This window comes from Elephas maximus, chromosome 16 (genome assembly GCF_024166365.1).
Source record: "Elephas maximus indicus isolate mEleMax1 chromosome 16, mEleMax1 primary haplotype, whole genome shotgun sequence".
In the NCBI taxonomy this organism is placed as follows: domain Eukaryota; kingdom Metazoa; phylum Chordata; class Mammalia; order Proboscidea; family Elephantidae; genus Elephas; species Elephas maximus.
This window is the reverse complement of record NC_064834.1, coordinates 46,412,229-46,437,315: the sequence shown is the minus strand read 5'-3', so window position 1 is coordinate 46,437,315 and position 25,087 is coordinate 46,412,229. Positions and strand designations below refer to the sequence as shown.

The 25,087-nt window shown below is 40.1% G+C and overlaps 1 pseudogene; it reads left to right on the top strand.

The window, feature by feature from the left end:
* The first annotated feature begins 2,724 nt into the window (after positions 1–2,724).
* On the top strand, positions 2,725–24,783 carry LOC126060003 (cytochrome P450 2C9-like; annotated as a pseudogene).
* The last annotated feature ends 304 nt before the right edge of the window (positions 24,784–25,087 follow it).

Here is a 25,087-nt window from a genome sequence, read left to right as displayed (position 1 = left end):
GTTCAATTTTTAGGAGCTCCCAGTTATCTAGCTTTTCTTCTGCACTGTTAGTAATGTTTTCTATACTGTTTATGCCATGTATTAGGGTTCCTAACATTGTTCCAATTTTTTCTTCCACGATCTTTATCATTTTAGATTTTATATTTAGGTCTTTGATCCATTTCGAGTTTGTTTTTGTGCATGGTGTGAGGTATGGGTATTGTTTCATTGTTTTGCAGTTGGATATCCAGTAATGCCAGCACCATTTGTTAAAAAGACCGTCTTTTCCCCATTTAACTGATTTGGGACCTTTGTCAAATATCATCTGCTCATGTGTGAATGGATTTATGTCTGGATTCTCAATTCTATTCCATTGGTCTATGTATCTGTTGTTGTAGTGATACCGGGCTGTTTTGACTACAGTGGCAGCATAATAGGTTCTAAACTCAGGTAGAGGGAGGCCTCCCACTTTGTTCTTCTTTTTCAGTAATGTTTTAACTATCCGGGGCCTCTTTCCCTTCCATATGAAGTTGGTGATTTGTTTCTCCATCTTATTAAAAAATTTCGTCGGAATTTGTATCGGAATTGCATTAAACCTACAGATTGCCTTTGGTAGAACAGACATTTTTACAAGTCTTTCTATCCATGAGCAAGGCATGTTTTTCCATTTATGTAGGTCTCTTTGGTTTCTTGTAGAAGTGTTTTGTAGTTGTCTTTGTATAAGTCTTTTACATCTCTGGTAAGATTTATTCCTAAGTATTTTATCTTCTTGGGGGGCTACTGTAAATGGTATTGATTTGGTGATTTCCCCTTCGATGTTCTTTTTGTTGGTGAAGAGGAATCCAACTGATTTTTGTATGTTTATCTTGTATCCCGATAGTCTGCTGAACTCTTCTATTAGTTTTAGTAGTTTTCTTGGGGATTCCTTAGGGTTTTCTGTGTACAAGATTATGTCATCTGCAAATAGAGATACTTTTACTTCTTCCTTGCCAATCTGGGTGCCCTTTCTCTTTATCTTGCCTAACTGCTCTGTCTAGGACCTCCAGCACGATGTTGAATAAGAGTGGTGATAAAGGGCATTCTTGTCTGGTTCCTGTTCTCAAGGGGAATGCTTTTAGGCTCTCTCCATTTAGGATGACGTTTGCTATTGGCTTTGTATTATGTTGTTATTATTATGTTAAGGAATTTTCCGTCTATTCCTATTTTGCTGAGAGGTTTTTCAGGAATGGGTGTTGAACTTTGTCCAATGCCTTTTCTGCAGCAATTGATAAGATCATGTGATTCTTGTCTTTTGTTTTATTTCTATGATGGATTACATAAATTGTTTTTGTAATGTTGAACCATCCCTACATACCTGGTATGAATCCCACTTGGTCATGGTGAATTATTTTTTTGATATGTTGTTGAATTCTTTGGCTAGAATTTTGTTGAGGATTTTTGCATCTCAGTTCATGAGTGATATAGGTCTATAATTTTCTTTTTTGTTGTGTCTTTACCTGGTTTTGGTATTGGGGATATGCTGGCTTCATAAGATGAGTTAGGGAGTATTCTCTCCTTTTCTATGCTCTGAAATACTTTAGTAGTGTGGCGTTAACTATTCCCTGACAGTTTGATAGAACTCTGCAGAGAAGCCGTCTAGGCCAGGGCTTTTTTTTGTTGGGAGTTTTTTGATTATCTTTTCAATTTCTTCTTTTGTTGCAGGTCTATTTAGTTGTTCTACCTCTGTTTGTGTTAGTTTAGGTAGGTAGTGTGTTTCTAGGAATTCATCCATTTCTTCTAGGTTTTCAAATTTGTTAGAGTGCAGTTTTTCATAGTAATCTGGTATGATTCTTTTAGTTTCAGTAGGATCTATTCTAATATCACCCATCTCATTTCTTCTTCAGGTTATTTGCTTCCTCCCCTTTTTTTCTTTTGTCATAGTGGCCCATGGTTTATCAATTTTGTTGATTATTTCAAAGAACCAGCTTTTGGTCTTGTTAATTCTTGCAGTTGTTTTTCTGTTTTCTATTTCATTTAGTTCTGCTCTCATTTTTATTATTTGTTTTCTTCTGGTGCCTGAGGGTTTCTTTTGTTGCTCTCTTTCTATTTTTTTCAAGTTCTACTGATAGTACTTTGATTGTGGCCCTTTCTTCTTTTTGGATTTGTGCATTTATTGATATAATTTGACCTCTAAGCACTGCTTTCGCTATGTCCCAAAGATTCTGATAGGAGATATTTTCATTCTTATTGGATTGTGTGAATTTCTTTATCCCGTCCTTAATGTCTTCTATAATCCAGTCTTTTTTGAGCAGGGTATTGCTCAGTGTTAGATATCTTTTCCCTGCTTTTTGTGTTATTGGTTTCTACTTTTATGGCCTTATGGTCAGAGAAGATGCTTTGTAATATTTCACTGTTTTGGATTCTGCTAAGGCTTCCTTTATGACCTAATATGTGGTCTATCCTAGAGAATGTTCCACGTGCACTAGAAAAGAAAGTGTACTTGGCTGCTGTTGGGTGGAGTGTTCTGTATATGTCTATGAGTTCAAGTCTATTTTGTCAGAAATTAATATTGCCACTCCTGCTCTTTTTTGATCATTGCTTGCTTGATATATTTTTTTCCATCCTTTGAGTTTTAGCTCATTTTTGTCTCTAAGTGTAAGGTATGTCTCTTGTAGGCAGCATATAGATGGATCATGTTTTGTAATGCATTCTGCAACTCTCTGTCTCTTAATCGGTGCATTTAGTCCATTTACATTCAGTGTAATTATGGATAAAGGTAGGTATAAATTTACTGCTATCATTTTCATGCCTTTTTTGTGTGTGTTGTTGCCAGTTTCTTTTTCCCACTTAATTTTTTGTGCTGCGTAGATTATCTTTATATATTGTCTTTTCCTCATATTCATTGTTGTTGATTTTGTTTCTGTTGAGTCTGTATTTTCTTCTTGCATTTGATTTTGATGTGTAGGATAGTTTGTCTCCTTTGTGGTTATCTTATGATTTACCCCTATTTTTCTAAATTTAAACCTATCTTTTATTTCTTTGTATCCCCTTGCCTTCCTCTCCGTATGAAAAATCTATGACTACGTTTCTTAGTCCCTCTTTGTTGTTGTATTACTGTCTTCTCTTACATAGTAACATTGCTTTTTCCCACGTTTTGAGTGTTTTTTTAATCTTCATTTATTTTTGTGATTTCCCTGTCTGGGTTGACATCTGATTGCTCTGCCCAGTGTTCTAGTCTTGGGTTGATACCTGGTATTACTGATTTTCTAACCAAAGAACTCCCTTTAGTATTTCTTGCAGTTTTGATTTGGTTTTTGTGAATTCTCTAAACTTCTATTTTTCTGGAAATGTCCTAATTTCACCTTCATGTTTGAGAGACAGTTTTGCTGAATATATGATTCTGGGATGGCAATTTTTTTCCTTCAATTTTTTTATATAAGTCAACCCATTGCCTTCTTGCCTGCATGGTTTCCGCCAAGTAATCCAAGCTTATTCTTATTGGCGCTCCTTTGTAGGTGACTTCTTTTAGATGCTCTTAATATTCTCTCTTTATCTTTGGTTTTGGCAAGTTTGTTTATAATATGTCTTGGTGACTTTCTTTAGCATCTACCTTAGGTGGAGTTTGATGAGCATCTTGGAGAGATATCGTCCCATCTTCCACAATATCGGGGAAGTTTTCTGTCAACAAATCTTCAACAATTCCCTTTGTATTTTCTGTTATCCCTCCCTGTTCTGGTACTCCAATCACTCGTAGGTTATTTCTCTTGATAGAGTCCCACATGATTCTTCAGCTTTCTTCATTTTTTAAAATTCTTTTATCTGATTTTTCTTCAAATATATTGGTGCCAAGTGCTTTATTTTCAAGTTCATAAATTCTGCCTTCCACTTGCTCATTTCTGGTCTTCTGACTTTCTATTGAGTTGTCTCATTCTGTCATTTTATTGCTAATCTTCTGAATTTCTGATTGCTGTCTGTCTGTGGATTTTTACGGCTTATTAAATTTTTCATTATGTTTCTGAATAACCTTTTTAATTTCTTCAACTGCTTTATCTGTGTGTTCCTTGGCTTGTTCTGCGTATTGCCTGATTTCCTTCCTGATGTCTTGAAGGGCTCTGTATATTAATCTTTTGTTTTCTGCCTCTAGTAATTCCAGAAAGTGTAAGATCCCTGGATTCTTTGTTTTGAAAACTGTTAAGGCGATCATTGTCTTTCTTTATGTGACTTGATAGTGACTGTTGTCTCTGAGCCATCTATAAGTTATTGTATTAGTTTATTTTATGTTTGCTTAGTGTGTCACAGCTTCTTGCTTTGTTTTGTTTTGATATGCCCAAATGGGTTGCTTGAGTGAGCTATCTTGATTATTTTCATCTTTGGAGCTGTGACGTTGTGTCCCCAGATGGCTAGAACTGTTATCAGATATATCAGTCTAGGAATCCATTCACTTTTCTTGTATGACTTCAGCTCAGGTTTTCAGGTAGTTGATCATCAAGTGTGTGGTAGAGGCTCTGTCCTACAGCCTTAGAGGGGCAAGGTTGATCTGTGTAGGTACTGCTATCTGGTTGCAACAAGGGTCATGCTCTGAATAAGGCAGGGGGCTGAGAATCATGCCCCACGTGTCTCTAAGGAAAATGTGTCTCTGTTCCCTAGAGCGTACAGGTGGGTGGGCTCTGCAGACAGACCCTGGGCACCCAATGGTTTTGGTTGTAAGGGCTGGGAGGTACCAGTTATCTTTGGACCCTTGTCATGGTTGGCTGGGTGACCTGAGCAGAGCCACTAGACTTTAGACCCCTGATGTGGGTAGGTGAGTACCCCGTTTAACTGGCAAAGCAGTGTCAAACATCAAACACCCACCTCTCCACTGTACAGCTGAAAGAGTTGTAGTCTGCAAACAAGGGCCTATTCTCTGGTTATATGCCCACACAGGTCCATGCAGATAGTGAAGGTACTCAATGTCCTTGGACAGTTTATGCCTGGACAGGAGCCACTTCAGTCCTGAGCTCCCTTGGTTAGTGGAGCTGGCACATTAGCTTTTCCCGTAGTTGTGTATTTATTCCTTCTCCAGGGCCTGGAGGATGGCTCTAGGCACTCAACAAGGCACATCTCATGCCCAGGGAAAAGAACAGATGCTGAAACTGGCTTGAGGGTGTGTGGGGAGGGGGGAGCGTAGTAAAATATATGGAAGTACTTAGTTTTTGCTGAGAGTGCCATTCTTCTCTGGTTCTGGAGGTGAGAGTAGGTTTTGTGGCTGCCTGAGGAAACTGCATCTGAACCCTAGTACCAGCCCGCCACTGGTACTCCTGGAAATGCTGCTTAAGAGCTCCTGGTTTCAGGCCAGTAACGCCTCTCCTCTTCTGAACCATCTCTTCTTCCCCCTGCCACTCAGTTCCTTTTCTAACCTTGCCTTTGATGTTCACGGCTCAGAAAAAAAAAAAATTGTCATAAATATGCTCGTTTCACTTTGTTTTTTTGGTCTTTGTTGTAAGAGGGCTCACCCGAAGCATCTGTCTATTCAGCCATCTTTGCCCCGCCTCCCTTCACCTACTTTTTAAGACCTGTAACAAAGTAACTAAAAACAAAATATCCTTTTCTGTAGTTAAACTGGTAGAATATTGATAAAGTGCTTCCCGGGGCTGTTAAAACCCTCCCTGCCAGATGGTCTTAAGAAATATTTCTTCCTTGATAAGGATGTAAATACAATGTCTCAGAAAAAAGGCCTTGGTGCTGACATTTATCTGAATCTCCCAGGCAACCACTTACAAGGAAAGTTTTTCTTGAGCAAGCTGTTTCTAAGGAACTCCGTAACCCTTCCAGTAAGTTGGCCTTACACTGAGTTAAGTTTGTAACCTGCAACTGCAATAGCACACTTTAGGTTCTTTGTTCTCTCCCTTTAGAAGTTCTTCGCAGTTTCGCCATTTTGGGAGTGTCTGTTTCACTCTGTAAGATCAGATGTTTCCCTGGTCAGATTGCTTTTGAATGTTCAATAAATGTCTCTGCTTTAACTTCAACAGAGCATACATTCATGCTCTTTGTCACACCTTTCAACACGACTGTGCAAAATAAATTTGTAAGGGAGCCACAGTATCTTTGAAGAGCTCTGTGGTCATTCTTCTCAGCAGATCAGAAGTTATAGCACAAGCTGCTACAACTGGACAGGAACCCTTAAATGAAATGGGGATAATTGAGTACGAAGTGGCAGGGGTCAAGTTGTGACAATTAACCACCAAAAACAAGGTGGGCATGTGTGGTTTCCATAGTGGACAGTGCAGTCAAAGCAGTAATAAGAATAGTCTGACTAGCAGGGACCATGGGCAGACAGGAGTGAGGGAGGCAAAGACTGTGAAGGACACAGAGGCAATCTGTTGGTTGTGGGCATCCAGGAAGGGGCAGACTCAGTGCTCAGAATCTCAAGACTCCCCTCGACATCTCTCCATAACAAGGCAACTTCCTAGATCTTGAGAGAGAAGGAACTCACAGACAACGTTTAGAAACAATTGATGGTGCTGGTGTTGTTGAAGTCACTGCATAGAGACAGTCCCAGGGAGGGCCCTCAGCATCTTACAGAATCCTGTGGTGTCCTTGATACCATCAGTATGCCCTGAAAGAGATTAGTTTACATAAAACTTGCTAAGAGCAAAACAGCCACTCCCTGATAAACTTTCAGAACAATATCCACAAGAGACAAATTTTCAAATATTAACCCTTGCACCAGACCCAAGCCCAGAGGTCAGTAAAGGGCTCATTAACATAGTAAAATCACTCCCCTAGGAGAAGACTTAACAAGATAATGAGACATGCTAACATTTTAATGAGATTAAGATTGTATTGTGCTTGGGAGGTATATTTGAAAATGTAGAAATCCGTAGTTGCATCATTTTTTAAGAACTTCCCCCTTCCTCAGAGTATAAAAGAGCAAACCGGTGTAACCCGAGACTGGCAAAATTAGTGGACCATATTCCTGTCTGCCTCAGCTTGTGCACATGCTCAGATTAAATCCTCTTTTTCTGTTTGGTGTCATCCTTATTGGGGAAATTTGCATCGGGTCCGAACCCAGAACTTGAGCAGGGTAACAATTTTGGGCACCCCAGATGGGACATTCTGATTTGCCTGAACTTGCCTGGTTCCTAACAGTGCATTTGACCAAAAGGAGCTGACTACCCATCCCCAGCGCACATTGGACAGATTCCCTGGGGGACCAAACCTCAGTCTTTGAGGTTGAAGCTGATCTCGGAAACTTGGTGATGCTCACTCTAAAGAAAAAGAGACTATCGCAGTGCCCCAGAAAAAGGGTGGAGATTCCCTAGGTGAGTAAGACATGAATTTGGTCATGACAGAGAAGGGATGTAGAGAACGTAAGACTTAGCCTGTGAAACTCCTGTTGTTCACTAAGCAAAAGTGTTCTTTTTGTGGAGAAATGGGTAATCAACAAGTATTCTGGAATGTAACCCTCTGGATTGTGTACTTAAAAATTGGCCTTACTTTGGGAGCGACCCCATGAAGAGCTCCAAAATGAAGATCCTGTGTAATATGGCCTGGCCACAGTACAAAATGGGAGATGGAGAAACCTGGCTAGAAAATAGATCCTTAAATTATAACAGTGTACTGCAGTTAGACTTATTTGGCACAAGAGAGGGGAAGTGGGATGGAGCTTTTATGATATTTGGCAAAACAAGAATCTACAGAAACAGTGTGAAGTTATGGTGGCAAAAAAAATGAAACCAAAAATTTTAGATCCTGGTACAAAGGAGGAACCAACTTTTGTCCCCAGACCTCCGAGGCTGCCACCACCACCTTATGTCCAACCTATAAACCTTCCATCTGCTACAGGAGTGGGCTTGGATACCAAGGTTCTATCCTTGGTGCACAGCCAGAGTAGTGCTCCATGTGGCCCAGCGATCGCAGGCAGGTCGGTGGGACTTTTCCCTTTGAGACAATTTCCCTAACCAGGAACAGGAGAAGCCATAGGAGAAGAAACTCCAGTGGTATGCGTTCACAACCCCTTTACTATCTCAGATCTATTTAATTGGAAAAACAACTTCCCTACTCACAGGGAACATTCCAAGACCCCTGCCCATGCTACTCTAATTAGTGAATAACCCTCTCCCTCCCTCCATTAAAGAATGTTTTCTTCTGTGTTTAAACCTTTTTTTTTGCATTCTTGTTTTTTGAATTTTTATTGTGCTTTAAGTGAAAGTTTACAAATCAAGTCAGTCTCTCGTACAAAAATTTATATACGCCTTGCTACATACTCCTAGTTGCTTTCCCTGTAATGAGACAACACACTCCTCCCCTCCACTCTCTTTTTTCGTGTCCATTTGGCTAGCTTCTGACCCCCTCTGCCTTCTCATCTCCTCTCTAGACAGGAGTTGGCCACATAGTCTCATGTTTCTACTTGATCCAAGAAGCTCACTCTTCACCACTATCATTTTTTATCCCATAGTCCAATCCAATCCCTGTTTGAAGAGTTGGCTTTGGGAATGGTTCCAGTCTTGGGCTAACAGAAGGTCTGGGCACCATGATCTCCGGGGTCCTTCTAGTCTCAGTCGGACCATTAAGTTTGATCTTTTCATGAGAATTTGAGGTCTGCATTCCACTGCTCTCCTGCTCCCTCAGGGGTTCTCTGTTGTGTTCCCTGTCAGGGCAGTCATAGGTTGTAGCCAGGCACCACCTAGTTCTTCTGGTCCCAGGGTGATGCAGTCTCTGTCTTATGTGGCACTTTCTGTCTCTTGCTCTCATAATTTATCTTGTGTCTTTGGTGTTCTTCATTCTTCTTCACTCTAGGTGGGTTGAGACCAACCGATGCATCTTAGATGGCCACTTTCCAGCATTCAAGACCCCAGATGCCACTCTCCAAAGTGGGATGTAGAATATCTTCTTAATAGATTTTATTTTGCCAATTGACTTAGATGTCCCTTGAAACTCTGGTCCCCAAATCCCAGCCCTGCTACGCTGGCCTTCAAAGCATTCAGTTTATTCAGGACACTTCTTTGCTTTTGGTTTAGTCCAGTTGTGCTGACCTCTCCTGTATTTTGTGTTGTCTTTGCCTTCACCTAAAATAGTTCTTATCTACTATCTAAGTAGTGAAACCCCTTCCTCTCGCTTCCTCCCTCCCTCCTCCCCATTCTCGTAACCATCAAAGAATATTTTCTTCTCTGTTTCAACTAGTTTTCGCGTTCTTATGATAGTGGTCTCATACAATATTTGTCCTTTTGCAACTGACTAATTTCACTCAGCATAATGCCTTCCAGGGTCCTCCATGTTATGAAATGTTTCACGGATTCATCACTGTTCTTTTTCGATGCATAGTATTCCATTGTGTGAATATATCGTAATTTATTTACCCATTCATCCATTGATGGGCAGCTTGGTTGCTTCCATCTTTTTGCTATTGTAAACAGTGCTGCAGTGAACATGGGTGTGCATATATTTGTTTGTGTAAAGGCTCTTATTTCTCTAGTATACATTCCAAGGAGTGGGATTGCTGGATCGTATGATAGTTGTATTTCTAGCTTTTTAAGGAAGTGCCAAATTGATTTCCAAAGTGGTTGTCCCATTTTACATTCCCACCAGCAGTGTAGAAGTGTTTCAGTCTCTCCACAATCTCTCCAACATTTATTATTTTATGTTTTTTGGACTAATGCCAGCCTTGCTGGAGTGAGATGGAATTTCATTGTAGTTTTGATTTGTGTTTCTCAAATGGCTAATGATCGTGAGCATTTACTCATGTATCTCTTAGCTACTTGAATGTCTTTTTAGTTGAGTGCCTGTTCATATCCTTTGCCCATTTTTTAATTGGGTTGTCTTTTTGTTGTTGAGTTTTTGCAGGGTCTTGTAGATTTTAGAGATTAGACTCTAATTGGATTTGTTGTTGGCAAAAGTTTTTTCAGAGTCCGTAAGTTGTCTTTGTACTCTTTTGGTGAAGTGTTTGCATGAGCATAAATGTTTGATTTTTAGGAGATCCCAGTTATATAGTTTCTCTTCTGGTGTTTGTGCATTGTTAATGATGTTTTGTATACTGTTTATGCCATGTATTAGGGCTCCCAGTGTTGTCACTGTTTTTTCTTCCATGACCTTTACCATTTTAGATTTTATATTTAGGTCTGTGATCCATTTTGAATTAGTTTTTTGCATGGTGTGAGGTATGGGTCTTTTTTCATTATTTTGCAGTTGGATATCCACTTATGCCAGCACAATTTGTTAAAGAGACTGTCCTTTCCTCATTTAATGGAATTTGGGCCTTCGTCAAATATCAGCTGCTCATAGGTGTATGAATTTATGTCTGGATTCTCAGTTCTGTTCCATTGGTCTATGTATCTATTGTTGTTCCAGGACCAGGCTGTTTTGACTACCGTGGTGGTATAAACCAAAAAAAAAATAAAATAAAAAACAACCAAACCCGTTGCCACCAAGTTGACTCCGACTCATAGCAACCCTATAGGACATAGTGGAACTGCCCCATGGAGTTTCCAAGGAGCATCTAGTAGATTTGAGCTGCCGACCATTTGGTTAGCAGCTGTAGGAATTAACCACTATGCCACCAGAGTTTCCTGTGGGGCCTTCCACTTTGTTCTTTGTCAGTAATGCTTTACTTATCTGGGACCTCTACTCTTTGCACATGAAGTTGGTGATTTGTTTCTCCATCTCATTAAAAAATGCCATTCGAATTTGGCTTGGGATTGCATTGTATCTATAGATCGCTTTGGGTAAAAATAGGCATTTTCTCAAAATGTTGAGTTTTCCTATCCATGAGCAAGGTATGTTTTTCCACTTATGTAGGTCTTTTTTGGTTTCTTGCAGTAGTTTCTTGTAGTTTTCTTTGTATAGGTCTTTTATGTCTCTGGTTAGATTTATTCCTAAGTATTTTATCTTCTTGGGGGCTATTATTAATGGTACCTTTCTCTTGTATCCTGATCCTTTGCTGAACTCTTCCACTAGTTTCAGTAGTTTCCTTGTGGATTCTTTAGGGTTTTCTGTATATAAGATCATGTCCTCTGTAAAAAGAGATACTTTTACTTGTTCCTTACCAACATGGATGCTCTTTATTTCTTCTTCTAGCCTAATTGCACTGGCTAGAAGCTCCAGCCCAATGTTGAATAAGAGTGGGGATAAAGGGCATCTTTGTCTGGTTCCTGTTCTCAAGGGGAATGCTTTCAGACTCTCTCCATTTAGGATGATGCTGGCTGGTGGCTTTGTATAAATGCCCTTTATTATTTGAGGAATTTCTCTTCTATTCCTATTTTGCTAAGATTTTTTGTCATGAATGGGTTGTGGGCTTTGTCAAATGCCTTTTCTGCTTCAACTGATAAGATCATGTGGTTCTTGTCTTTTGATTTATTTATGTGATGGATTACATTGGTTGTTTTTCTAATGTTGAACTAACACCTCTGAGTTTTAGTTTGTATCTCTAAGCCTAAAGTATGTGGCTTGTAGTTAGCATATAGATGGATCATGTTTTTTTATCCATTCTGCCACTCTATGTCTCTTTATTGGTGCATTTAGTCCATTTAAATTCAGCATAATTATTGATAGGAATAAGTTTAGTGCTGTCATTTTGATGTCTTTTTGTGTGTGTGTTGTGGACAGTTTCTTTTTTCCAGTTACTTTTCTGTGCTGAGTCGTTTTTCTTTACATATTGTCTTTTCCTCTTTTCCGTTATTATTGATTTTGTATTGGCTGAGTCTTTTTCTTGTTTTTTTATTTTGATAATTAGGATTGTTAATTTCCTTTGTCGTTACCTAAATATTTACTCCTATTTTCTTAATTTTAAACCATACTTTTATTTCTTTATATCACCTTGTCTTCCTCTCCATATGAAAGATCTATGACTACATTTTTTAGCACCTCTTTTTTGATTTAGTGTTCTCATCTTGGACATAATGACATCTCTGTTGCCCTGCTTTGATCGTTTTAGCTCTGATTTATTTTTGTGATTTCCTTCTCTGGGTTGGTATCTTGTTGCCCTATGCAGTGTTCTATCTAGTCTTTGGTTGTTATCTGATGCTAGTGATTTTCCAACTGGAGGACTCCCTTTAGTATTTCTTGTAATTTTGGTTTGGTTTTTGCAAATTCCCTAAACATCTGTTTATCTGGAAATGTCCTAATGTTGCCTTCATATTCGAGAGACAGTTTTGCTGGGTAGGTAACTCTTGCTGGCATCCCATTGCCTTCTTGCCTGCATGGTTTCTGCTGAGTGGTCCGGACTTAGTCTTATTGACTCTCCTTTGTAAGCGACTTTTCGTTTATCCCTAACCACTCTTCAAATTCTCTCTTTGTCTTTGCATTTGGCAAGTTTCATTATAACATGTCTTCTTGACTTTCTTTTGGGATCCACCGTGTGTGGGTTTCAATGAGCATCTTGGATAGATATTTTCTCATCTTTACAATATTGGGGACTTTTTCTGCCACAAATCTTCAACAATTCCCCTGTATTTTCTGTTTTCTCTCCTCTTCTGGCATTCCAGTGACTAGTAGGTTATTTCTCTTTTTTTTTTTTAATAACTTTTATTAAGCTTCAAGTGAACGTTTACAAATCCAATCAGTCTGTCACATATAAGTTTACATACATTTCACTCCCTACTCCCACTTACTCTCCCCCTCTTGAGTCAGCCCTTTCAGTCTCTCCTTTCTTGACAATTTTGCCTGCTTCCCTCTCTCTCTATCCTCCCATCCCCCCTCCAGACAAGAGTTGCCAACACAATCTCAAGTGTCCACCTGATATAATTAGCTCACTCTTCATCAGCATCTCTCTCCCACCCGCTGACCAGTCCCTTTCATTTTTGATGAGTTGTCTTCGGGGATGGTTCCTGTCCTGTGTCAACAGAAGGTCTGGGGAGCATTGCCGCCGGGATTCCTCCAGTCTCAGTAAGACCATTAAGTTTGGTCTTTTTATGAGAATTTGGGGTCTGCATCCCACTGATCTCCTGCTCCCTCAGGGGTCCTCTGCTGTGCTCCCTGTCAGGGCAGTCATCGATTGTGGCTGGGCACCAACTGGTTCTTCGGGTCTCAGTATGATGTAGGTCTCTGGTTCACGTGGCCCTTTCTGTCTCTTGAGCTCTTAGTTGTCGTGTGGCCTTGGTGTTCTTCATTTTCCTTTGCTCCAGGTGGGTTGAGACCAATTGCTGCATCTTAGATGGCCGCTTGTTAGCATTTAAGACCCCAGACGCCACATTTCAAAGTGGGATGCAGAATGATTTCATAATAGAATTATTTTGCCAATTGACTTAGAAGTCCCCTCAAACCATGTTCCCCAGACCCCCGCGCTTGCTCCGCTGACCTTTGAAGCATTCATTTTATCCTGGAAACTTCTTTGCTTTTGGTCCAGTCCAATTGAGCTGACCTTCCATGTATTGAGTGTTGTCTTTCCCTTCACCTAAAGCAGTTCTTATCTACTGATTAATCAATAAAAAACCCTCTCCCACCCTCCCTCCCTCCCCCCTTGTAACCACAAAAGTATGTGTTGTTCTCAGGTTTACTATTTCTCAAGATCTTACAATAGTGGTCTTATACAATATTTGTCCTTTTACCTCTGACTAATTTCACTCAGCATAATGCCTTCCAGGTTCCTCCATGTTATGAAATGTTTCACAGATTCGTCACTGTTCTTTATCGATGCGTAGTATTCCATTGTGTGAATATACCACAATTTATTTACCCATTCATCCGTTGATGGACACCTTGGTTGCTTCCAGCTTTTTGCTATTGTAAACAGAGCTGCAATAAACATGGGTGTGCATATATCTGTTTGTGTGAAGGTGCTTGTATCTCTAGGGTACATTCCTAGGAGTGGGATTTCTGGGTTGTATGGTAGTTCTATTTCTAACTGTTTAAGATAACGCCAGATAGATTTCCAAAGTGGTTGTACCATTTTACATTCCCACCAGCAGTGTATGAGAGTTCCAATCTCTCCGCAGCATCTCCAACATTTATTATTTTGTGTTTTTTGGATTAATGCCAGCCTTGCTGGTGTGAGATGGAATCTCATTGTAGTTTTAATTTGCATTTCTCTAATGGCTAATGATCGAGAGCATTTTCTCATGTATCTGTTGGCTGCCTGAATATCTTCTTTAGTGAAATGTGTGTTCATATCCTTTGCCCACTTCTTGATTGGGTTGTTTGTCTTTTTGTGGTTGAGTTTTGACAGAATCATGTAGATTTTAGAGATCAGGCGCTGGTCGGAGATGTCATAGCCGAAAATTCTTTCCCAATCTGTAGGTGGTCTTTTTACTCTTTTGGTGAAGTCTTTAGATGAGCATAGGTGTTTGATTTTTAGGAGCTCCCAGTTATCGGGTTTCTCTTCATCATTTTTGGTAATGTTTTGTATTCTGTTTATACCTTGTATTAGGGCTCCTAGGGTTGTCCCAATTTTTTCTTCCATGATCTTTATCGTTTTAGTCTTTATGTTTAGGTCTTTGATCCACTTGGAGTTAGTTTTTGTGCTTGGTGTGAGGTATGGGTCCTGTTTCATTTTTTTGCAAATGGATATCCAGTTATGCCAGCACCATTTGTTAAAAAGGCTATCTTTTCCCCAGTTAATTCACACTGGTCCTTTGTCAAATATCAGCTGCTCATACGTGGATGGATCTATGTCTGGGTTCTCAATTCTGTTCCATTGGTCTATGTGTCTGTTGTTGTACCAATACCAGGCTGTTTTGACTACTGGGGCTGTATAATAGGTTCTGAAGTCAGGTAAGGTGAGGCCTCCCACTTTCTTCTTCTTTTTCAGTAGTGCTTTGCTTATCCGGGGCTTCTTTCCCTTCCATATGAAATTGGTGATTTGTTTCTCTATCCCCTTAAAATATGACATTGGAATTTGGATCGGAAGTGCGTTAAATGTATAGATGGCTTTTGGTAGAATAGACATTTTTACTATGTTAAGTCTTCCTATCCATGAGCAGGGTATGTTTTTCCACTTAAGTATGTCCTTTTGAATTTCTTGTAGTAGAGCTTTGTAGTTTTCTTTGTATAGGTCTTTTACATCCTTGGTAAGATTTATTCCTAAGTATCTTATCTTCTTGGGGGTTACTGTGAAGGGTATTGATTTGGTTATTTCCTCTTCGGTGTTGTTTTTGTTGATGTAGAGGAATCCAAGTGATTTTTGTATGTTTATTTTATAACCTGAGACTCTGCCAAACTCTTCTATTAGTTTCAGTAGTTTTCTGGAGGATTCCTTAGGGTTTTCTGTGTATATAATCATGTCATCTGCAAATAGTGATAACTTTACTTCTTCCTTGCCATCCGGATACCTTTTATTTCTTTGTCTAGCCTAATTGCCCTGGCTAAGACTTCCAACACGATGTTGAATAAGAGCGGTGATAAAGGGCCTCCTTGTCTGGTTCCCGTTCTCAAGGGAAATGCTTTCAGGTTCTCTCCATTTAGAGTGATATTGGCTGTTGGCTTTGCATAGATGCCCTTTATTATGTTGAGGAATTTTCCTTCAATTCCTATTTTGGTAAGAGTTTTTATCATGAATGAGTGTTGGACTTTGTCAAATGCCTTTTCTGCATCAATTGATAAGATCATGTGGTTTTTGTCTTTTGTTTTATTTATGTGATGGATTACATTAATGGTTTTTCTGATATTAAACCAGCCTTGCATACCTGGTATAAATCCCACTTGATCAGGGTGAATTATTTTTTTGATGTGTTGTTGGATTCTATTGGCTAGAATTTTGTTGAGGATTTTTGCATCAATGTTCATGAGGGATATAGGTCTATAATTTTCTTTTTTTGTAATGTCTTTACCTGGTTTTGGTATCAGGGAGATGGTGGCTTCATAGAATGAGTTGAGTAGTATTCCGTCATTTTCTATGCTTTGGAATACCTTTAGTAGTAGTGGTGTTAACTCTCCTCTGAAAGTTTGGTAGAACTCTGCAGTGAAGCCGTCCGGGCCAGGGCTTTTTTTTGTTGGGAGTTTTTTGATTACCGTTTCAATCTCTTTTTTTGTTATGGGTCTATTTAGTTGTTCTACTTGTGAATGTGTTAGTTTAGGTAGGTAGTGTTTTTCCAGGAATTCATCCATTTCTTCTAGGTTTTCAAATTTGTTAGAGTACAATTTTTCATAATAATCTGAAATGATTCTTTTAATTTCATTTGGTTCTGTTGTGATGTGGTCCTTCTCATTTCTTATTTGGGTTATTTGTTTCCTTTCCTGTATTTCTTTAGTCAGTCTAGCCAATGGTTTATCAATTTTGTTAATTTTTTCAAAGAACCAGCTTTTGGCTTTGTTAATTCTTTCAATTGTTTTTCTGTTCTCTAATTCATTTAGTTCAGTTCTAATTTTTATTATTTGTTTTCTTCTGGTGCCTGATGGATTCTTTTGTTGCTCACTTTCTATTTGTTCTAGTTGTAGGGACAGTTCTCTGCTTTTGGCTCTTTCTTCTTTTTGTATGTGTGCATTTATCGATATAAATTGGCCTCTGAGCACTGCTTTTGCTGTGTCCCAGAGGTTTTGATAGGAAGTATTTTCATTCTCGTTGCTTTCTATGAATTTCCTTATTCCCTCCTTGATGTCTTCTATAACCCAGTCTTTTTTCAGGAGGGTGTTGTTCATTTTCCAAGTATTTGATTTCTTTTCCCTAGTTTTTCTGTTATTGATCTCTAGTTTTATTGCCTTGTGGTCTGAGAAGATGTTTTGTAATATTTCGATGTTTTGGACTCTGCAAAGGTTTGTTTTATGACCTAATATGTGGTCTATTCTAGAGAATGTTCCATGTGCGCTAGAAAAAAAAGTATATTTTGCAGCAGTTGGGTGGAGAGTTCTGTATAAGTCAATGAGGTCAAGTTGGTTGATTGTTGTAATTAGATCTTCTGTGTCTCTGTTGAGCTTCTTACTGGATGTCTTGTCCTTCTCCGAAAGTGGTGTGTTGAAGTCTCCTACTATAATTGTGGAGGTATCTATCTCGCTTTTCAATTCTGTTAAAATTTGATTTATGTATCTTGCAGCCCTGTCATTGGGTGCATAAATATTTAATATGGTTATGTCTTCCTGATCAATTGTCCCTTTTATCATTATATCGTGTCCTTCTTTATCCTTTGTGGTGGATTTAAGTCTAAAGTCTATTTTGTCAGAAATTAATATTGCTACTCCTCTTCTTTTTTGCTTATTGTTTGCTTGATATACTTTTTTCCATCCTTTGAGTTTTAGTTTGTTTGTGTCTCTAAGGTGTGTCTCTTGTAGGCAGCATATAGATGGATCGTGTTTCTTTATCCAGTCTGTGACTCTCTGTCTCTTTATTGGTGCATTTAGTCCATTTACATTCAGGGTAATTATAGATAAATAAGATTTTAGTGCTGTCATTTTGATGCCTTTTTATGTGTGTTGTTGACAATTTCATTTTTCCACATACTTTTTTGTGTTGAGGCGTTTTTCTTAGTAAATTGTGAGATCCTCATTTTCATAGTGCTAGACTTTATGTTAGTTGAGTCGTTACGTTTTTCTTGGTTTTTATCTTGAGTTATAGAGTTGTTATACCTTTTTGTGGTTACCTTATTATTTACCCCTATTTTTCTAAGTAAAAACCTAACTTGTATTGTTCTACATCGCCTTGTATCACTCTCCATATGGCAGTTCTATGCCTCCTGTATTTAGTCCCTCTTTTTGATTATTGTGATCTTTTACCTATTGACTTCCATGATTCCCTGTTATGTGTATTTTTTTTTTAATTAATCTTAATTTGTTTGTTTTTGTGCTTTCCCTATTTGAGTTGATATCAGGACGTTCTGTTTTGTGACCTTGTGTTGTGTTGATATCTGATATTATTGGTTCTCTGACCAAACAATATCCTTTAGTATTTCTTGTAGCTTTGGTTTGGTTTTTGCAAATTCTCTAAACTTGTGTTTGTCTGTAAATATCTTAATTTCGCCTTCATATTTCAGAGAGAGTTTTGCTGGATATATGATCCTTGGCTGGCAGTTTTGCTCCTTCAGTGTTCTGTATATGTCGTCCCATTCCCTTCTTGCCTGCATGGTTTCTGCTGAGTAGTCAGAACATATTCTTATTGATTCTCCCTTGAAGGAAACCTTTCTTTTCTCCCTGGCTGCTTTTAAAATTTTCTGTTTATCTTTGGTTTTGGTGAGTTTGATGATAATATGTCTTGGTGTTTTTCTTTTTGGATCAATTTTAAATGGGGTTCGATGAGCATCTTGGATAGCTATCCTTTCGTCTTTCATGATGTCAGGGAAGTTTTGTGTCAGGAGTTCTTCAACTATTTTCTCTGTGTTTTCTGTCCTCCCTCCCTGTTCTGGGACTCCAATCACCCGCAGGTTATCCTTCTTGATAGAGTCCCACATAATTCTTAGGGTTTCTTCATTTTTTTTCATTCTTTTATCTGATTTTATTTCAGCTATGTTGGTGTTGATTCCCTGGTCCTCCAGATGTCCCAGTCTGCATTCTAATTGCTCGAGTCTGCTCCTCTGACTTCCTAGTGCGTTGTCTAATTCTGTTATTTTATTGTTAATCTTTTGGATTTCTACATGTTGTCTCTCTATGGATTCTTGCAACTTGTTAATTTTTCCAGTATGTTCTTGAATAATCTTTTTGAGTTCTTCAACAGTTTTATCAGTGTGTTCCTTGGCTTGTTCTGCAGTTATCCTAATTTCATTTGTGATATCATTAAGCATTCTGTAAATTAGTTTTTTATATTCTGTATCTGATAATTCCAAGATTGTATCTTCATTTGGGAAAGATTTTGATTCTTTTGTTTGGGGGGTTGGAGAAGCTGTCACGGTCTGCTTCTTTAAGTGGTTTGATATGGATTGTTGTCTCCGAGCCATCACTGGGAAACTAGTTTTTCCAGAAAATCTGCTAAAAAAAAAATGCAGTCAGATCCCTATCAGAGTTCTCCCTCTGGCTCAGGCTATCCAGATGTTAATGAAGCCGCCTGGGGAGGGTGGGAGAGGGAACAGAGAGATAGGAGAGTAGCACCTCAGAATATAGCCAGAGTTGCTTGTCTTGCTTCGAAAGACTATTATATCTGAGATTCCCGTGGGCGCGTCACCTATGTGTGCTGGCTGTGTGGAGATTGTCCCCAGGGGGTCTGGCCCGCTGGAGTCAGGGTCAGATCCTCCGCTTCCAGCCCCACGCCCAGCGTCAAGGCTCCCCTACTGGGACGGTGCACTCTCGACTCCAAAATCAGTCGCTGCCTCCCGGGGACTTCTCGTCCTTCCAGCCGCGTGGCCGTGCCGCCTCCGAGAACCAGTTGGGTCTCCTCCCGGGGTTAGTTCAGATGGGTGGAGCAGCTCCCCGTGCTTGGGCCGTGACCGAGTGTCCCGGCTGGGATGCTGTTCTCCCCGCTCCAATACCAGTCGCTGCCTCCCGGGGACTTCTCCTACCGGCTGCGTCCCACGCCGCCCGCGCGACCCGGCTGGTCCCCTTCCCGAGGTTAGTTCAGGGGGGTGGAGCAACTCTCCGTGTTTATGGCGTACCTGCGTCCAGTCCAAATCCCTGCGGGACGGTTCCCCGGCTCGGATGCTGCTCTTTCTGCTCCAAGACCAGTCACTGCCTCCCGGGGACTTCTCCTACCGGCTGTGTCCCACGCCGCCCGTGGAACCGGCTGGTCCCCCTCCCGGGGTTAGTTCAGGGGGGTGGAGCAGGTCTCTGTGCTTGTGCCGTACCTGACTGGCGCGCTGGCTCCAGGCTCTGGAAACAATTGCTGCTTCCCCGTATTAGTTCATTCTCCGTCTCTAAATCTGTGTTTGTTGTTCAGGGTTTGTAGATTGTTATGTATGTGATCGATTCACTTGTTTTTCCATGTTTTTGTTGTAAGAGGGATCCGAGGTAGCGTCTGCCTAGTCCGCCATCTTGGCTCCGCCCCTCGAAAGTGTCTCAACCTGTTCTTTTAAAAGCAGTTCTGTTTTCAAATTATTTGGAAAACGGTGTATATCAAACCCCACGGTGCTCTTGGAGAGTTTCCTGGCCCAGCATCTCTCAAAGAGGCAGAGAGATCCTGAAGGATCTGAAGGTGTCTCAGGTTATTTCTCTTGATAGAGTTGCACATAATTCTTGGGATTTCTTCTTCTTTTTTTTTTTTTTAATTCTTTTGTCTGATACTTCCTCAAATATGTTGGTGCCAAGAACTTTATCTTCAGTCTCACTAATTCTGGCTTCCATTGCCTCAGTTCTGCTTCTATGACTTTCTATTGAGTTGACTAATTCTGAAATTTTATTGTTAATTTGGATTTCTGTTTGCTGCCCCTCTGTGGATTCTCCAACCTATTTAATTTGTCATTATGCTTTTCTCTAATCTTCTTAAGCCCCTCGAATGCTATCTCTGCACATTCCTTGGCTTGTTCTGTGTTTCGCCTTATCTCCTTCCTGAACTCTTGAAGAATTATGTGTATTAATCTTTTGAATTCTATCACTGGTAGTTCCAGGAAGTTATCTTCATCCGCAAGATTTCTTGAATCTTTGTTTTGGGAGCTTGCTGAAGCCATCATGGTCTATCTCTGTATGCAGTTTGATATTGACTGTTGTCTCCAAGCCATCCATAATTGATTGCATTCAATTATTTTATATTTGGTTACTGAATCCTAGCTTCTTTTGTTGTTTTGTTTTGATATGCCCAGATAGACTGCTTGAGTGAGCTTGGTTGATTGTTGCCACCTTTGTAGCTCCAAAGTCCTGTCACCAGGTGGTTAAAGCTTTAACTAGGTATATGAGTCCAGGAGTCTGTTTCCTTTTCTTGTATGGGTTCAGTACGGGTGTCCAGTTAGTTGGTCACCAAGTGTGTGGTGCAGGCTCTCACCTACAGTCTTAGACAAGCAGGGGTGATTGGTGTAGTACACATATCTAAGAGCAGTAGGGGGTCATGCGCTGAGCAAGGCAGTGGGCTGACAAGCACCCCTGAGTGTCTGTGAGTAAAGGGTGTCCCTGTTCCCTACAGTGCGTAGGTGGGTGGTTTTTGCATTCAGACTATGGGCACCCAATGCCATTGGCTGTATGGACTAGGAGACACCACTTACCCCTGGACCCCTGTTGAGGGTAGCTTGGTGGCGTGGATGAAGCTACCAGTCCTTGGGCCCCTGATGTGGGACTAGCTTTTTAAGGAAGTGCCGTATTGTTTTCCAAAATGTTTGTACCATTTTATATTCCCGCCAGCAGTTCATAAGAGTTACAAGCACACTGCAGCCTCTCCAACATTTGGTATTTTCTGTTTTTTTGATTCATGCCAGTAATATCATTTTCCCACTCACTTCTGTGGTGTGTGCACATTGTGTTCATTCCACCGTGTGGGTCTGTTTAACGAAGACCCAGCTCCTATTTTGCCCCAGAGCACAGATCTGCTTTTCCTCCTATAATTTTCTCTTCTTGCCCTGCATTAATTTATCCCATTATTTCTGATGAGGACACATGAAAAAAAGCAATAGAAGCTGCTGTGTTCAGAAGTAACTGGAAGGTGGTGAAATCGTAGATTCTCAAGCCCTGCCCACTAAATTGCTCTGAGACTGGCTCTTCCCTCAGTTATGCTTAGCATACTTCATTTCTGCAGTGATAGAGATGGGAAATACCCTATCTTGAGCACTTATGCCCCTGTTATCTGTGGAGTCAATATGGGCTTCTATTTAATGTGAGGAATTCCTGGGTGGTACAAATGGCTAACATGCTCATTTGCTAATGGAAAGGTTGGAAGTTGAGTCCACATAAAGGTGCCTAGGAACAAAGGCCTGGGGATCCACTAACAAAAATTCAGCTATTGAAAACTCTGTGGAGCATAGTTCTACTCTGACACATATGCGTTGCCATGAGTTGGACTCAACTCTAAGATAATTCCTTGTGGTTTATTTATTTAATGTGAAGACTGAAGGTTTGTGAACAGAGTCAGTGGGGAGTATATTCAGAGTAACTAATGTTTTGGGGTTTTCTTTTGTTGTGTTAAGTGTATTCTTGAGTTAGCTGTAGTATAAGAGCTAGTGCTCCATATGGGCATCAGCGGGTCTCACTCAAATCCCAGTTCTGCCACATATGAGCCATGTGATACTGGAAGGCTGTTCTCCCAGTGCCCTCCTTTCCATTTGAAATACAAAAAATAATTCTGTGTCTTCCCTACTATGAGGAGGTGGTGATTTTTAATGGTCAATGTATGTACAAATACATATTAATTACTGGATATGTGTTTGGTCATTTAAGGTACATGAGTTATGCTGGGTACTATATTTTGTGTTTACATAGGGGAGTAAATACAATACATGGAAATAGTTCAAAAGACTTCCATTTTCAAGATTTTTCAAGATCATAAAGGACATTTTTTTATATACAAGGCATAGAATACTCTGACTCCCTCAAAAACATAAATTTCCAGCCTGTCATCTGTCTGAGAATCCAGAGTTCTGTGCAATACTTCATATCAAATTATTCGCTTCAATAGTTCTCAATCCTGCCTGCAAATTGGAACCACAAGTGGTATTTGTTAAATGTTTTATTTTTTAACCAGTGCTTGGGCTCAACCCTGTATCAGTTAAAACCTCCAAGGTGGGGCCTTCCTAGGAAAGAAAGAGAGCAAGATTAAATGTCCCTTTATTTTTATCTTTATCAGTGGCCCAACGTTCACTTAGAAGGATTATAGCAAATCTATCTGGTTGGTCACTTTATTTATCAGAATCATGAGTTAACCAGCTAGGAGTATTTAAAACCATTGGATTGGAAGCCATAGCTGCCTGAGTAAGAAGAGAAGGCTTCAGTGGATACAGCTGTGGTCCTGGTGCTCTGTCTCTTGACTTTGCTTCTCTTTTCACTCTGGAAACAGAGCTATGGGAAAGGGAAGCTCCCTCCTGTCCCTACTCCTCTCCTGGTTATTGGAAATATTCTACAGTTCAATCTGAAGAACATCAGGAATTCCATATGCAATTGTAAGTATGTTTTATGCTATCCAGTGCATTGAAGGGGGTAAGTAAATTAAACCCTGTTTTCAAATATAATGTATTGCTTGATTTTTTTTTTTTAGAAGCAAAGTATTAAACTAGAACATCTTCAAGCAAACTCATCCCTTTGGATTTTGTTGTTTCTGTTGCCTTTTTTTTTTTTTTTTTGTCTGTCATCCTCAGAAATAAAGGAATGAAGTAATGCATTTGGGAGAAGAGAAAAATTCGGTACAGTCATTGTAACACAGAATCAAAATAATGTAGTTGTGAAGTGGCAAAAGGAGGGGGCAATGTTGCTCTTCATTGTTCCAGAGTCCTTTGCTGTAATTTTTAGGGTGAAAGTAAATGGCATTGGAAGTGGTTTGTGATTAGGATGTCTATTCAGGAGTCATCTAAGATATAAACCATTTGGTTTTTTCAGATTAGCCACAAAAATTGAACCGTTCCTAAGAAGGTGATTACACCTGATAAAGGGAACAGGGATGGCCTAAGGACCAGCTTGGGTCAATGAAAGAAAGCAGTAATCAGGGAGGCCCTGGTGGTGACAACATCCTTTTAGACCCTGCACAGAGCTGCTGCCTGTGGCCTGGGAATGCTGCATAATGGAAGAAATGGTTCTTCCATGAGATGCTGTCTGTCCTGGCATTGCCTCTGTGGTGCTCATTCTCTCTCTCTGAGCAATTCCCACAGATTTCAAACTCGGTTGGGCTTGGAATTATATGGACAGATTTTAAAAATATATAGATTTCTAATGTTCATCATGATGCTATTGAATAGGCTCACTGTGGGAAGGAGGTTACAAATCAGTCAGTTGGATATTGGTCCAAATGTAACTGCTGGGGATAAAATGTCCAGCTGTCAGAAACTGACCAAGCAAAGGTTGAAATTTGGGTCTTCTAATTATTAGCTGAAGGAGTCCTGGTGGTAGAATAGTTAAGCACTTGAGTGCTAACCAAAAGGTCAGCAACTGGAACCCACCAACCTCTCTATGGGAGAAAGACATGGCAGTTGGCTTTGTAAAGATCACAGCCTTGGAAACCCTGTGGGGCAATTCTGTTCTGGCCTATAGTGTCACTATGAGTTGGAATCTACTTGACTGCAATAAGTTTTAATTATTAGCTGAGAGACACTAGAAACAAAACTGAACTTCTCTGAATCTCATTTTCGTCTTCTGTAAAATAGGGGTAAGTAAACCTGCTCATGGCGTTCACTTGAGGTTAGCTGTAATGACGTATGAAACAAGCATCTGTTTCATTGCCTGGCACGTCAGAGATTCCCTTAAACAGCAGCTATAAAACCACCACCATGTTTGTATAAAACTAAAAATATTTGAAATTGGATGTGGTATAATAAAAACATCAAGAATATGATGACAATATCAGTCTTAATGATGCACAGCATATAGTTCAAATAGTGGCTTCTTTTGGTAATATTTACACCCATTTTGCATTTCCCACTTCTCAAAAGCCTATGGCCCTGTGTTCACTCTGTATTTTGGCATGAACTCCATAGTGGTACGAAGCAATTAAGGAAGACCTGATTGATCTGGGCATGAAGCAATTAAGGAAGCCCTGATTGATCTGGGAGAAGAGTTTTCTGGAAGAGGCCGTTTTCCAATAACTGAAAGAGCTACTAAAGAATTTGGTAGATGTTCACATTGGTTTGTTGGGCTCGGGTAATGGCGAGTGGGGTAGGCTGGAAAACAAAGATCAAAGACTTGCTCAGGCAGCATGTGGCCTATCTGCATGGCTGCCTAGGTCAGCATCCTCTTCCTTGCCAAGGATCTCCTACCTAATTTCTCTTCTCCATCCTGGTAGGTGTCATTTTCAGCAACAGAAAGACATGAAAGGAGTTGCAGTGCTTCTACCTCAAGACCCTGAGGAATATCTGGATGGGGGAGAGGAGCATTGATGACCGAGTTCAGGAGGAAGCCTGCTGCCTAGTGGAGGAGTTGAGGAAAACCAAGGGTGGGTGATTCTTTACTCAGTAAAGCTGGCCTTAACAGATGGCTCTCTTCTCTGTTGGGGTCCTTGGAAACATTTCAGGGGAAGCCAAGTCTTTCCTGAGGGTAGGGACTATCAGCCCACAGGTGGAGGAGTGTGGTTTTGAAGCAGAAAACATGGGGGAGCTTGTGTATCTATGCTGCATGTGGGTGTATCATTGTGTATACAGTGTAATTATTAAAAAAAAAAACCAAACCCAGTGCCATCAAGTCGATTCCAACTCACAGCCATCCTGTAGGACAGAGTAGAACTGCCCCATAGAGTTTCCAAGGAGAG